At 43.6% G+C, this 15,606-nt stretch overlaps 2 long non-coding RNA genes across 6 annotated transcripts in view; one reads left to right on the forward strand and one right to left on the reverse strand.

The window, feature by feature from the left end:
* On the forward strand, nt 1–14,663 carry LOC104911945 (uncharacterized). 5 transcript variants are annotated; one of them, XR_014884747.1, is made up of 4 exons: nt 1–140; nt 1,708–7,848; nt 11,449–13,845; nt 14,369–14,663. It is a non-coding gene; the product is annotated as an uncharacterized LOC104911945 (long non-coding RNA). The 5 variants fall into 5 exon arrangements; XR_014884746.1 differs by having other exon boundaries at nt 11,449–11,610; nt 13,396–14,663; XR_014884745.1 differs by having other exon boundaries at nt 11,449–11,610; nt 13,706–14,663.
* The window catches only part of LOC116216882 (uncharacterized), a 25,494-nt gene continuing 14,206 nt past the window's right edge, over nt 4,319–15,606 (reverse strand). Inside the window, exons 2-6 of the long non-coding RNA XR_014884748.1 lie at nt 7,922–8,053; nt 6,677–6,756; nt 5,111–5,186; nt 4,836–4,943; nt 4,319–4,437 (exon numbers count right to left, since the gene is read on the reverse strand). This is a non-coding gene — a long non-coding RNA (uncharacterized LOC116216882). The remainder of the gene's footprint in view (nt 4,438–4,835; nt 4,944–5,110; nt 5,187–6,676; nt 6,757–7,921; nt 8,054–15,606) is intronic.

Below are 15,606 nucleotides of genomic sequence, written 5' to 3' on the forward strand. Positions count from 1 at the left end.
CACCCCGCAACGAGAGCGCTCCGGAGCGCGTGGTGCCTCCGTGTGCCGCGGCTCGTTGCGGTGCCGGGGGACCGGCGGGCGGGCGGGGGCCGCCGCCGTCCCGCGGGGTTCACCTCGGCCCCGGCCCCGCCACCACCCAGGTAGGAGCGAGCCGCGGCCCGGGGTGCTCGCCCCTGGGGGAGGGGGCGGCCCAGAGCAGACGGGGGCAGCGGGGCGGGCCGGGGGGGCGGCCCCGACGGCGGGGGGGCGGGCGGCCCGGGGCGCCGACAATGGGGCGGGTGTGGGGCCGGGTGGGTGGTTTTTTCCTGCTCCCGAGGAAACCCAGCGCGATTCCCAGCGAGACGGCGGCGCGACGCCGCGCCGGCCTCGGATGACGGGCGCCGATCTGCTGATCCGTGCTCCCCCGGCTGCTCCCCCCACTGACGCCCGCTCGCAGGGACGTTCCGCGCTTCCGACGGCCGTTGGTGCGCCCCGCACACCCACCCCGCTCCAGCGGGGCTCCCACGTTCCGCAATAAGGAGACGCAAGCCAAGCAGCGGCCCCGCACCGCCTCGCTGCCGGCGGAGGGGAAGGAGCCACAGAACGAGGGGATGGAGATTCTAATTTTTTCCCTCCCTATTCCTATTTCGCTGGCGCCCGCCCGGGCCGAGCCCCGCCGCAGCCCGCGGCTCCCGTCCCCGGGGCGCCCCAAGCCCGCCCGCCCTCCCTCCCGCCGCTCCGCGCGGCTCCGGCTCCGCGTTTTGCGTGCGGCCGCAGTGTCAGCCGGGGAGCGCCGAATAACAAAGGCAACTTGGAGAGCCGCCGCCGCCGCGCGGCCTGCCAGTGACGTCAGGGAACAATGCCGCTGCCAGCCGGCCGCGCGCACCCGCTGCCCCACGCGCGCCCCCCGCGCCCTTAAAGGCGCCGCGGGAGCCGCCGGTCCCCAGCTGCCACCGTGCCCGCCGCTGCGGGACCCAGCCCGGGGAGCGGGCGGCAGCTCTACCGTGGGGCTCCCGCGCCCCTGCAGCCGCACGGTTGTCGGCAGCACCGCGCCTCGGCACTACGCTCATTTGCAATTAGCGTCCCGTAAGGCAGCAACGAGCTGAGGTGTCACAACCTCTGGCTCAGACAAAGACGGGGGCGGACGGCAGGCTTGGCGCGTCGTTGCTCCAAATCGGCCTGAATGATAAGGTTGGCCATTAACCGCAGCCCTGCGCGTAGCCGCAGTACGGGGCACAGCCCGCCCGCCGCAGGTAGGTGCTCCCGCTGTCGGCCCGGCTGCGCAGCGCCGCCCGGAGCGGCACAGAAGCGATCACCGCCACCGCTCCCCGCGGTGCCCGAGGCGGGTCTGCCAACCTCGGCCGTGCCACACAACCCGCGGCGGGCGGAGACACCGCCCCCATAGGATCGCGTGTTAAAGCAGAACCTCCCCCCGCCCTCAGCCGCAGTTGAAATGAATTCTACTGCTATAGTAACTCATACTACGACCACACACCGGGATGGAGCTGGTGAGGTAGCGCACAGGCTGGGCACGCGTCGTGCCGGTTGAGTGCTCGCAGCAGCGCGGTGCTCGCACTGCTGCTGCGGTGCCCAGTCCAGGGTAACCCAGAGGAGCGCAGCGTGGGCTGCGGGATGACGCACCTCTCCTGCAATACACACAGGCGACTACATGGGCAGCGCTGATTCCCTATCGCCGTGTAACACCAGCAGTGCTCTCCTTCCTTCCAGCTACCTGTGGCATCGCATCATGCCCGGAGCTGTCCAGACACGAGGCCCTTCTGAGCCCTCACCTGACGCCCATCCATCCGAAAGACCGCTGTTCCCTCCTTGCCGCGGGCCTATCTCACACGGAGCAGTCCAGCTGACACTGCCCCAAAGTGAAGGAGATGGCATCTACTCCTGACTTACTTACACGGAGCCACAGGAGAAGTGCCACAGAACATAGCCACGTTACGTCATGGGAGACAGCCTAATTGCCAAGTGGGGCTGCAGTCAGGGTGTACACATTTCACCACGTGCAGACAAACTTGTATGGTGTATTAAAGTCTGCAGCCATTTTAATCTCTTACAGAGGGAAAAAAAAAAAAAGCAGGGTTTATGTGAATTCTTTAATTAGACATAAAATTGCCATGCAAAGACTCTAAGGAAGTAAGTGGTTATGCAGTTGGAATCCTAGAGGAAAAAGTAAACAACTTTACTGAGAAAAACAGATTGAAAACAATCATGATATTAAGAGGAGAACGGATGGAGGTTTGGACTCTCTCTTTTTTTCCCCCCCTTCCCTTTTGAAACCTAAGAATATCTGCAGCTCATCTTCAACTTGATCCCTCTTTAGTATTTCTCAGCATGTACTACTTCAGTACCGTGGTCATTCTTGACCAGAACTTGGTACACAACTGTGTACAGGAGCTCCAGCATTAGAAGCCATAGCATCAGCACTTTTCTTGGTCTCTAAGAGAACGCACCTCATCTGAGCCAACCCTTATTTATGCCAAACTTTTGCAAATTACTTAACATGCCTAGAAGACCCAAACCCCCCATGGTGTGCTGCTGAAAGGCAGTTGGCATGACCAGATGCCTAGCCTCACACATACCGTGGCTCTGGAACCACCACCAGGCAGCTCAGTGCCCAGGGCTCTGCTGGGCATGGGTTGTCCTTTGTGTAGCACCAGGCTCTGGCTTACATTATCATACCCAGCCCTGCCTGACATACACTGCTAGGTTAAGCAAGGCAACTTGGCTAGTTTGGCAAAGGGAACAAAGCTTTTAAAAATGTGATGTGGCGAGATAGCATTAGAATCCAGGATGTGTGCCTTCAAGAGTCAAGGACAGCTTAAAACAAAACAATTTTTTTAAAAAAGCAAGAAGAATAGGAAGAGAAGGCACACCACGTGATATGTTACTGAGAAGGAACTTCACATGTGAGCTAAGGAAATACAGCATTGTAAACGTGCTATTTATATAGTGCTGAAAGTGTACTTTTACAGGGACATAAACACTCTTCACCCCAGTGCATATAATCTGCCCTTCAGAAGCAGATCAAGACAGTGCTCTACTAGAGCCAATTCAGTCTTTGTTCAAAAACCAAACAAATCTCAACTTTTGGTTTGAAAATTTGGTTTGGGCTCAAAGTCGCTCAACTGGTCCATGCCTTGCCCATAAAGAAAGTGATCTTCCAAACACTGAAGGTAAGATTTTACACAGAGACTGTGATCACTTCTGTTATTTAACTTTTTTTTTTTTAAAGCTGCACCATACAGATTCAGGAGGAAAAAGTAAAAAAGAAAACAAAACTTTATCCAAGCTTTAACTTCAGGTAATGTACTCAGGCAGAATATAATTAGCAAAGCACTTAGATCATCTTCCAGCTGCACGCAACACCATACTCTTGTAAAGAGCACCCAAGGATTTTGAATGACCACAAATAATGCAATCACGTAACCTTATGTAAAACCAGACATGCACATAACTACCCTGAAATAATTTCATTTACTATGTTAGCAGAGCTGTCCATGATGTGGATTCTTGTTTCACAGACAGAGTATTTATTCTACCATTTGACTACCTACTGCCTGATTTTGACAATAGGTTTTTTTTTTTAGCCTGATCTGAATTTTAATAGCAAAAGATCATGAGATTTAAAGAACAACAAATGCAGCCCTTTGTAGAGCATCCATGCTGAGGTCCAAGATCTACTTCTGTTTCTCCCCTTGCCTTCAGCTCTTACATGACTCAATCACAAAGAGAAGATGTCAAATGCCACTAGCACCAACTGGAAAGTATCTTGGTTGAACCCTGGTCTGAGCTTATGTGAGAGGTTTTAGATGAACCAGCCAACCAGCATGGAAAGAGACTGAAAGAGACCAGGAAGTGAAGTGTTATTGTGAGGAAAGCGAGGACTGCTTCAAATCAGACAGAGCTTGCCAGAACATAATGGTGGCTTGTAACACAGCTAATCATGATGAATAAAACAGGGCTTCAAACGCATTCAGGACTAGATTCTCAATGGATCCTTCTATTTAGGATGTGGCATATTTTTTTTCCCCTAACCAACTGTATTTTGTACCACATGGGATGGTTAGTACAATTTTGAAAAAATATTCATGAAATATGAATAAATAACCTTAAGTTGTTTACACAAATAAACATTCTGGGGCATGGGATTTTATTCAGTAATTGCCATATCGGTCATAAAACATGCCTGAAAGCCCAAAGTACTACTTTATTGCATTTAGCAGCAACAATTAGCCTCTCAATTTTTCACTGTTTTAACAGACATGACGGCTTTCTACTGGGAGAAAAGGTTAAAAAAAAGCCAAAAACAACCAACCAAAAAGCAGGCTCTTCTGTACAACCATACGCTCCATAGGCTTACATGCAAAAAGCCTGAGTCACGTTTCACGAGGCAAAGGAAACAAACAGGCAGCAGATCATTTTCCTTCCTACATAAGGCAGTACCTAGGAGAGAAAGAGCAGTGAGGAGTTTTGTTGCAAGGCTCTCTCAGAGGTAGCACAGGCAATTCCTTGCAGCTGAGGACCAGAATAAGGATAAAACTGGAAACAGTAGGAAAAGGTACAGTCCTTAATGCATCACTTGCTCTATTCCACTGTCCACAAGCCAAGTAGAAAAAATTCCCAAAGAACAAGAGCCCAGAGAACTACTGTGTCAGCATGTCTAATGCTTTCTTGATGGCTTAAGTCAAATTTGCCCAGAATTCTGGGTTTTGTTTAGGTTAGGTATTAGGCAAAACTTCCTCTCTGAACCGAGCAGTAGTGTATTGGAACAGGCTGCCCAGAGAAGTGGTAGAGTCACTGTCCCTGGAGGTGTTTAAGAAGCACATATATATGGCACTTACAGACATGTTTTAGTGAGCATTGTAGTGGATGGGTTGATAGTTGGAATTGATGACCTTAGATATCTTCTCCCAACCTTAATGATTTTTACACTGAACACTGAACAATTTCTGTAAAACAGAGCGCATAAGTTTTGTGAGAGAATATTTGTGAGCTGAAACATTTTTTTTTCTTTGCAGAAGATTAATCAAAATAAATAAGTCCTTTGGAAACACTGTAGTAGATATTCAGTAGACACAGCCACCACAAGGCACAAAGTCACATTAAGACGACTTACTTTATGTAGACTCTTGTAGCTCCAAGACAAGAGAAGTACAGCTGTGACAGAAATTGGGGGATTCCGCTCAGGTGAACTGCAGATGTGAGCAAAGACACATACTGATGTAGCACAGTTACCTCGCAGTTTGGATAATTAACCCATGGGTAATCAAGTATTGATGGCATTGCACTAACAGCAGAAACTATGTCCTAGAAACATTATTGGGAATATCCATCCTATATTTTCACCCCCTAAAAGTCTGGTTTGGACAGCTGACTGACCTACTTCCAGCATGCCACTGCTCTCAGCATGCCAACCCTGTCCCTAAACACATGGTTGCTTCCAGCAAGGGAGAGAAAAGGAGGACAGGGTTACAGATGTTCCTCACACATACAATCAACACAGCCCTCCCCCACCAAAGTTTAATAAGGATTGTTAGTACATCATTGTAGCTGGTAATTGTGTAGGTACACATGGTAATTGCATGTATTTGCACTAATTATGTAAATGCACAATAATTAAAGCTCCAGGGTTTTCATGGTAAATTTTTAAAACACTCATGGATTTGTCATGGCAAAAGTGTCAGTCATGTAACCTAGTGCAGAAGGGAAGGAAGAGGAGGCTCAGGAGTGCACACTTCTTAAATAAAATAATTTTGCATAAGTAACTGGAGAAAGGATACTATTTTATCATCAAACAGAACTGTCATGCCTGGGCACAACTTCTTGCAGACTGTCTTATCAGTTAAGGTAATAAGAATTAATTTTTTTTTTTTAATTAGTTTTCATGGTAGGTCAGATCTAATGCTCAAGTACTCCTTGTCTTCTGTCCCTATTCTCCCCAACCACCCTGCACGGGAGGGCTCAGGGCTTCCCTCTGCTCTGTGTTACACGGTTAAGCAGGCCTCTGCTTGGTGGGCACAGAGGGGCCTGAGGAGTTCAGTGCTCCTTAACAACCACAGCCACAGAAGGAAAGGGAGCTTTGCGAACATGCAGCACGCATCTCACTGCGAGACATACAGACCAGCAGCATGGCTTGCATTCAGCCCCACAGTGGCCATCACACAGTTCCCAGAGCAGCCTCACTGTGCTCACGGGGCCTGCTCAGTGGGCAGTGTGACAGAGGGCTGCAACATGGAGCACCCTCTAGACGTTTCACACTAAAAGCTGGCTGCTCCAGAACACACAGTGTGAGGTTTTAATCACTTCAGCCACATGCTGCTTTTATGGGTGATACCTGCACTCATGAGGTTTGCATCCACTGGGAAAGCACCAAAGACACCAACCTGACTTGTGCTTAAGCCAAAATATACCTCCCTGTGCCACCTCATTGCAGGTGTTCTTGTTGGCCCACACAGCACCTCTGCACCATTGCTTGCTCATACACAGCTTCCTCGGGACCACTACAACCAAGAGCCAACACAAGAGCTTTAATCTACTGAGGCCAAATACCTTATGACAAGACACAAAGGGGAGCTTCTTTGGGATTTACAACACAGCTTTAAGAGGATTTAGAGAACTCATAGCCACACAGTTACTTATGTAAACTAAAGTCTATATACATGGATCAAAAAACTCCACATACATAGCAACTACCTTCCTTGTGCCCCAGCACATTCCACGTCATTCAGGTGTTGTTTTCTTTCAGTCATTTCTTTGAAGACACTTAGAAAAAATTAAAGCTAAATTAAAACATAGTAAAAAACTGTATAATAAAAATTGAACAAATCTAGCGATACAAAAATTATTTTAAAAGCAGATTTTAATTGTTAGTGCCCAATTAAATAAGAGACGCTGTCTTGTATAGTGACTATTTTCTATTTCGTTATTAAGAATGGACACATTTTCAGGATTTTTTTATTTCCCATTGTATAAATAATAAATATACAGATGTTATAATTAAGAAATATACAGGAAAATTAGGCTAAACAGGTTATCACACTAAAGAAGAATAGATGGAAAGCTTACCCTTGCCCTAGGCTCACCAAAAAGACTCCAAGAGAAGTACTCTCCAAAAAGAAAGCTATGGTTAGTCAGCTCTTAAATGGAGCCTAGGAGAGGTGGAGCCAGGCTCCACCCCTTCCGGTAGCACAGGTGAATTACCTTCACCTGTGCTCCCATGGCTGACTCATTGCTTGCCTCATGTAGTCAATTAGAGGTTCAGGCCATGATTCAGCAGTTCCCATACACCTATCATGTTAAGAATGTCTGTATTCATGCCTGATAGAGATTAAAGATGGTAAAGCATCATTTTAAAATTTTGGATTTGCGGAATCATGTTTGTTAATTCATTGACAATCTTGAAGGAGTACAGGAGGATTTCACACAGCTGTACTCTTTCTGATATTAAATAAATAAATGTTGCTAAAACAGTGATCTCTTGAATTAATTTCCTTTAGTTTTACAATAAATCCGCTCCTCAGATAATAGGGTAGAGGGTGTCTAAAATTCTTTAAATAGAGAGTTTGTGTTCAGGACTGAGAGCAGGCGAGTTGGGTTATCTGTCTGTAGGGAATTGTTGATCCGTCTGTAGGGAATTTATTTCAGCTTGTTTTTGTTGTACAACAGCATTGTGAGGCTAAGTTAGTGCTTTAATTTTTGTTATTGCAGGACCAAAGGACTTTCAGATGTTTATGTCTAGTGGCAACTCATATCATAAACACTTGCTTCCAGCATCATGACTGAGTAAGCCTGTAGTCCAACAAAGTCTCTCAGACTTGGTGCTTCTCCACATGCCACACAAGTATGTTTGCATAGGTAAGAAAAATGCCTAATTTATGAAAAGTGTTTTGGTTCATCAGATTTGCAAAAGCAGTTGACATTCAGATACCTTCGCAAGAAGAGTTGAAACATTGTCCTTTCTGAAAATCATGTCCGCGGTGTCTCGAGTTGATAGCGTGGGCATGGGAACACCTGCAGTTAGCAATAGGCTTATTTCCTACTTCTGTGTGATTCTTTTGGTCTGCGTGAACAATGTGAATAAATATTGTTAAATATAAGAAGATCTAAATAAATAGAAATATATGCGTATTGATATATATCACAAGTGGTGTTTGTGTAATGAACTGATTGCCCTGAGATCCTTGCATGAGCATTTCTGACACAAATGACAACTTGGTGCTGACTGTTGAGACACGTGAAGGTGTCCTTTGCTGAATATTTAGAAGCAGAACATCTAGGAATGGAAGATATTCTTGGAAATCTAGGCAACAGGATTTGCTCAAAAATCTATGGCAAATGCATGACCAGAACCTGTACCTGAGTCTGTTTCTGACTTGTGAGCTGAACTGGCATGTGCCTTGTTCCAACAAGCTAGGCACAGTACAGGTGTATTTTAAATCACTGTGTTGAGTCATTCTCATTTAAATGTAGGCTAAACCACCTTAGCGTACTGTCCTTGCTATCCTCCACAAACTCACTGTGAAGTTTTCTTTCTACAGAGCAGACAAAGCCCATCAGCTTCATCCCTCATGTGAACCATAGCCAGGCAGCTATTGCCTATTTCTGGCATCGCAATATATGATTACAGAGGGAAGGTTGTGAGTGTTTGTTTGCTTGCTAGGCTTGTTCATTTAAAGAGGAAAAATTATCCTATTATCTCAAACAGAATCACACTTGTTCCACTCCATCTTGCCTTCCAAAATTTAAAAGCTGAAAAGTAATCTTTTTTTTTTTTTTTTTTTTTTTTTTTTTTTTTTTTTTAGCCAAAGGGTTTTCTTTTATTTCTATACACATGCATTTTCCAGTATACATGCTGGAATAGCATCCATTTGATTTCCTGTTATTGTACAAGTCTACATTTTTTTGTCAGTGCTTTGTTTTAAACAAAACAGAGGACATATAGCAAGTTTGTCCTGAATTAAGGGTTTCCTGACATTTGATGAAATTCTTTATATCAATCCCACTTTTCCATATTTCCTTTCTGGATTTCTTTTCTTTTGGCAGGGCAGCTGGCATGCGGCATTTAGATCCTATGTGGTAGCTAGAGCACAAAGAGTCCCAACATGTAGAATTACCTTTAAGAGCTCTAAGTACTACCTAGACTTCAACTTTAAAAACCTAGAAAAATCCCAAACCCAGGTGAAAGGATGTATGACGTATGTTATAGGGCTAGTGTTATGGGCGTTTGTTTAAATACTGCATAAAACTCAATGGAGACTTTCAGAATTATTTCTCTCCAGACTCTATAGTCTTGTGGGGAATGCAGAGGTTAGCAATGACACCTGAAACATTGCATCCTATACTGCCTTGATAGGAGTAGAAGGTTAGATCAGGAATTACAGGGTAGCCTATCAAAGTCCTGAAATCAAAAGGCACCTTTTCTAAGCGGGGGGAAAGTACTCATTCTCATGCTGCTGTGTGTTTTGTCATTTTCACAGGTAAAAGAAAACTATAGGCAAACTCTGCTAATGCACCTATCCTCTACTCAAAGTTGTTGTCTTTGATGATTGTTCGGAGTCACTTCTCAATGACCAGAGGCTCTGCAGAGTGGGGAAGAGAAAACCAGAACCAGCCTTTCCAAAGATAAAGTTGAAAAAAAAGCAAATGAGCAAAAATAAATAAATAAATAATAATAATAATAATAGTAATAAAAAGCTCCTTTTACCTGATATTAAACACGTATCCTATCTTGTTTTGAATTGATCTGGAGGAAATTGTAGTTGGCAGTGACTCTCAAATATATGATCAATCATTCTGCTTTTTTATATGTACGTGAAAGACACAACTTGCCAGAGTGGAATGCATGTACCTCACAAAATATTTGAGACACCTATAGTGAGATTATTTTTCCTCTTTTCTGCTTTCTCAGTTCTTACCCATTTCTCTGGAGGTAACGTGTGCCAAATAACTGGCAGTCTGGCACAACAGCACTTATATTCCAAGTATTATGAAAGATAGATAACAAGAAGCCTGTTGCTTTTCTTTTCAGGGGAGCTGAACAATGAATCTTATATGGCATCAGTAGGTACAGATTTAAATCTCTCTCCACTGTTACTCTCTGCTTCTGTGACATGAAGTTAAGGCCCAAATCCTACAAAATATTTAACAGGAAAAATCTCACAGCCCGAAAGTTTCCCCAAGGCAATATTTGCATACAATTTGTTGCAAGATTAGGATCAGAGACTTTTTTCTCCCTATTTTTCTGCCTCATTGGGTGTTATTTTGGAGTTGCTATGTTTTTCAGTTTACATTGTTTTGACTAGAGTCAAAACTGTTGTTACATTTAAGTCAGTGTCCACTTTACTAATTGATGGGCTGCTGAAGATCAGCCACGGAGATTTAGATTGCAGAGCAAGAATCTGGCTCAAAGAAGTGATTACATGAGATATGTAAGGAGCAAAGCCTGTAAGACTGATTCATACCATAAATGATTTGACCAAGAGTACAAGGCTGTGGTACATTCACAGTGAAAATATGGCACCTGGTTACAGTGTCTGGCTTCCATCCAACTTCTTCCATCCAACTTTAGCTGTCCTCCTTTTGCAGGTATCAAAGCATTTTATAAATACCAGTCAAGTAGAATAAAATCTGCTCCTTTCAAATATTTAGTTACTGTCTACCAGTGCTTTATAATACAGAGAACATACCTCTGCTCTCCTGGAACACGGCAGGAAGCAGAAGTTTCTCTTTTGAAGGCAATGGAGTTCCTCTGCCTCTGACTTCCAAGCAGTGTCTAACCCAGCTATATATTTTAATCTAACAGTAAGATTTTTACTTCAGAATTTGTTTTCATTCTGAATCTGAGAAAGTGGACACACTGTAGATATCTTGTAAAAAAAATGTGTAACCATGCTTGTCATCAACATTTTAAATAGTAGCACCAATATTGCAATACTTACTTTACCACTGTATTGAAAACAAAAGCAACTGAAATGAAAGTCAGCACGAAATGTTTTCCTCTTTTCAGAGTAAACAAGAATATTGATATAATGCATTTCTGCTCTCTGCTTTTTAAAATGGCATTGAAAACAACATAATCTCACAATAAATTTTAGATTTCACTTAACTTTCCAACTGGAAAGTGTAAAGACAAATATTTCAGGATTGGTCCTACTTGGTAGTGCTTTGCAAATGCTCTCTATTAACCTAAATGACTGCATAAGTTAGAGGAAAAAGGTAAACCTGGCCCTCTGAGAGCAAAGGAGCATGTGGTACATGTTAATGGCTATCAATTCACATATACTTGCTTACAGAGATCTGTGGCAGCTCTGAGCGTTTCACTGTGTCCAATTTCTTCTTGTATAAATAAAGAAGAGCATGAATACTTGAAAAGATGAAGGTTCCTCTGGAGCCGAAGAGCCAGCACTACTACAAATAAATTCTTATGCCTCTTTAATTACCCTCCTTTGCCCACAGGTGGAATTTCCACTCTGCCAGCCCCAGCAAGCAGACTGCTAGCCTGGGAAAAGATGTCTGTTTGTCTTTGTACAGCAAACACTGGCTATGTTGTGCAGCTCAAGTTTCTGATTCGAACGATTTCCTGAATTCATTCTGCTTCATACCTCAGGGAAGGAAAAGGTGATCCTCTTGAAAATTCATATAATTGCTTTTATTTGATTTTTATTAAACCTCATTCAAGAATAATATGATGGCTTTCTTTATTACATTGTTCATCACTGCGGCATTTTTGAATTTACTTTGCTAAAAGAAGCAGTTTACTAAGCCAAAGATTGAATTCAAGGATTTTTACGGAGAGAAAGCTGGAAGCTTTTTTGAAGTTCTTTTGATTTCAAAGACTTTTGTAACATCGATAGTCATCTAAGATTGTCTCTGCTTTCATTCTCTAGTAGCCTAAGCACCTCTCCAGCCCTGAGCAGCCAGGCCATTCTGCAGTTTGTGCTCTGATCCAGCAGAGCCAGTTGTGCCCCAGCTTCAACCCAGTTTGGTCTGAGTGCTAGGAAACTGCCAGAGTACCCAACCCATTCCATGGCAGCCATCCCACTGCCTGCTGAGGCTGCCTTTTGCTGCCATGCTGATAGCAGTGGACAAAGGGAAGGCTGCAGCTGTAGTGTGGAAAGCTACAGCAAGGAGTGGGTTCACTGACCCCCTCCAAACTCTTCTGTAGCTGCTACAGAGATTGCTCCCATTTTAAAGATGGGATGACTGATGCAGAGAAGCAAAGTAAATAATCTGCATTTAGCATTAATAGAAGTAGCTGAGCAATTAAAATTGAGGACTGGCAACTTCATGTCACTAGCATTAAACTATACAGATTTAGAAAATTGGATCTATTTACCTTTTTGACACTGGTGTGACATCTACTGTGCACTAATAACTCACACACAGAGCTACTTGAAGTGTAATTTTTAGGAACATGAGATTATATTCCATATATTATTATAGCAATTTTCCCCCCTTTTCCATTTTATCACAGGAAATAACATCTCAAAACACTATGAATACTTTGTAAAAGGTTCTTTTTTATCTGGAAAATTTTAACAAAAATCCAGTCATCTTAGTTAATCCCTTTAAGCCATATCAATATTTATTTTTAAGTAGAGTTTCAAATATTAGAGCAGCTGCACTCAGTTTAACAGGGACAATTCTCATTGACTGGGAATTATAGCTGAGTACTACAGGGGCTGACCTTGAGTCCTCACTCTTACAGCTTAAATGACAATAAGGGTGGTGGCATGTCTGCTGGTTTATGCCTCTGTCCGTAGGTAAGCACATCCCCCAGGACTGCTTAAGGGTCCTTAATAAGTACTGCAACCACTTCCCAGGGTTCTGGAAGCCCTGTGTGAGGTGAGGCATGTATTTTTTTATGCTACTGGCATCTAGTCTTCTGTTTTCTAACAGTGATGGAGTAATGGGAATGGACTTTGGGACAAAAGACAGGCAGACGTAGCACAATTTCATCATATAGTTACTCCTCATTTGTCTTTCTGGAGTTAAGGAACAGGTTGCTTCATATCACACGGAGTACCTTGCCTTTGCCCCTCTTTCAGAGTAGCTGTGTTCGGGTCAGGGAACTCAGCTGGTCCAGCTGGCATTACACTATCTAAGACACTCCAAAAGAGTGTCCTGCTCACAACCTCTAAATTAAACATCACCGGTTTTCTGGGATTTTTTCTTCCATTTAAAAGTTCTTTTTTTCTTTGCTTTATTTCCTATAACACAAAACACAGTCGCTACCTATAGCCATAGGGAAGTTTTATTCAGTAAGTCCTCTGCTACAGGACACAGGATTTTCATGGTAGTACAGATTCCTTTGTTGTCTTTCTTTGGTACTACATTACAGCTACGGCTTTTTTTTTTCTTTCTTATTTTTTCTTTCTTTTTTTTTTTTTTCTTTCCAAGCAGCAGTTTTATTTCTCCTGGGGAACATTAAGAAGCATTTCCCTAGCTGGGGATGTGGATTCTCCATTCTGAGGAAGTCTGGGTCATTGGATGTCTCCAGCACAGAGAACACTTTGGGTGTTCCCTCCAGTGACCCCATAAACAGGGGGTGTTTCCTGTGTGGTAGTACAGAGCAGCTGATCATTTCCATGTTATGCTAAACACAGAAAAACTGCACCCACTCTCACAGTCCTCAGTGTGGGGCACCATATGAATACAGAGAAGACAATGTTTGAAGGAGTTTTAATCTTCCCTGGCCTCTTGGATATCTTAGGTGATTCCTGACCTTGGGCCCCCTGCTACCTGTCATTTTCCTGACCACTTCTGGTGGGGATCATGTGCTGTTTGCACTTAAAGTTACTGAAGTGAACTGAAAACTGTAAGTCTCCAGCAAAGATCAAATGGCACAAAAAGGTGAGTAAATATAAATGGTGCGGTGAAAGAAGGTGGCTAGGCTTGAGAGTAGCAAGTGCTAAACGATGTATTTCACAGGACCTTGACCCTATACTTCCCTAACATGTTTTTACAACATGGTTCTAAAGGCTCCATCTACTGACCTTTTTCCTTCCAGATTAATGCTCATTTTAGGACAACTCACATTTGTTTACTGCTAGCTCTAACATACTCATTTTCAGAGAGGCTGACTTCCCCATCATGCAATAAGTTGCTGGGATATATGGTGCATACAGAGAATTTCCTGTTCCAAACTGGAACAATCTCTCTGCATAGACACATTTACTTTTCATTAAAAGCAAAGCAAAAAAAAAAACCTGTAGATAATTCCATGCTTTTCACAGTATTAACTTCACAGACACACACACACACACACACACACACACAAATTGAAGTGTTAACCCTCTCTCTTTTACATCTTCCAGTATTCAATTCCTTTCTGGTAAACGTTTGCTACAATTAAGCATTTTTACAATTATTTTAGGCTTAAATCCCTTAAAAAATGTTCCAGATCTGGAGTCTGACTAAATCAGGAATGAAAGAAAATGTTTCCCATTGCTTTCTGCTGATGCTGAAGATTCTGCAGATTACTTTAATGTAACCTTGTGGTGTTGAGGTGTCCTCCAAGCTGGCTCTGGAGACCCCGCCTGCTGCTGCAGCTGCTGTGACTCCTGCTGGACTAAGAGCTTTTACATCTGAGTGCTCTGCAGTATAAATGGGCAGCAACACTGCTTCTTTGCTTGGTCTCCCTGGAACAACTCTAAAATAAACCCGCATATATCAAATAAACTCTGTGTGCTCTTTTTGTTACAGTGTTTGCCATCTGGAACAGTTTCCTTAGGGCTGGAGAATCTTTTTCCTGAAGACTGCACCCCCACTGGGCTACTGAAGCATGTTTGTCTCTTTAAGTCTCCTGTCCAAAAGCCTCCTTTTATAAATCAGGAGTCAGATAGGAACTTTATTACAATTTCCTGGTCCCACTATTGATCAGAACAAGCCCTCTGTTAAGCTCTGTTGTCCCTTAGCAGTCCTTGCATAGATGACAATCCACTTCAGCGTACAGTGGATCTCAAACACACAAATGTTCAGAGCAGTAGAGCAGATAGACAACAAATCTCATCATTCGCATTTATCTTTGCCTGGTTTGATTTGCAGTTTTCGTGCAGATGAATCATTTTCTTCTTGGAGGAAACTAAACCAGAACCTCTGCTTCTGAGGTGCTTTGGTTGTGCTAACCCTCCTTGCAGGGACAAAAGCAGTCCTTAGGAAACATTTAAACCACATACATTTAGGTTGTCCAGTCTAGTCAAACTAAATAGAATTTAAAGTAAACTTTATGCTCTCTGGATGTAGAGCCCTCACAGCTCATTGCATTGTTGTACTCATCTGCTCCTCCTATGCTTAAGTGGTTGTTAATGCAGACAAAAGCAGAGGCACAAAAAAACACACAGCAATTCCTATCATCAGCTTCCTAAAATCAACAAGTTCATCAGTTTCTGAGAACATTTAAACTCCTGGCTTATGTCTCTAGACAGCTAGCACTATGCAGATGGTATAGTGTACCATGCATACATAGTTGAACTTGGTAGATGTCTTCTCTTGGTATTATGTTAATTAATGGATTTTTATGTGATAAAAAGATGGGGCAAGAAGAGAGATCATCTACCAACATTTCCTCTATTGGAAAGTGTGATTACATCCTTAAGCTTTGAGATGTGGTCA

Source organism: Meleagris gallopavo, chromosome 8, assembly GCF_905368555.1.
Source record: "Meleagris gallopavo chromosome 8, MGAL_WU_HG_1.1, whole genome shotgun sequence".
Classification (NCBI taxonomy): domain Eukaryota; kingdom Metazoa; phylum Chordata; class Aves; order Galliformes; family Phasianidae; genus Meleagris; species Meleagris gallopavo.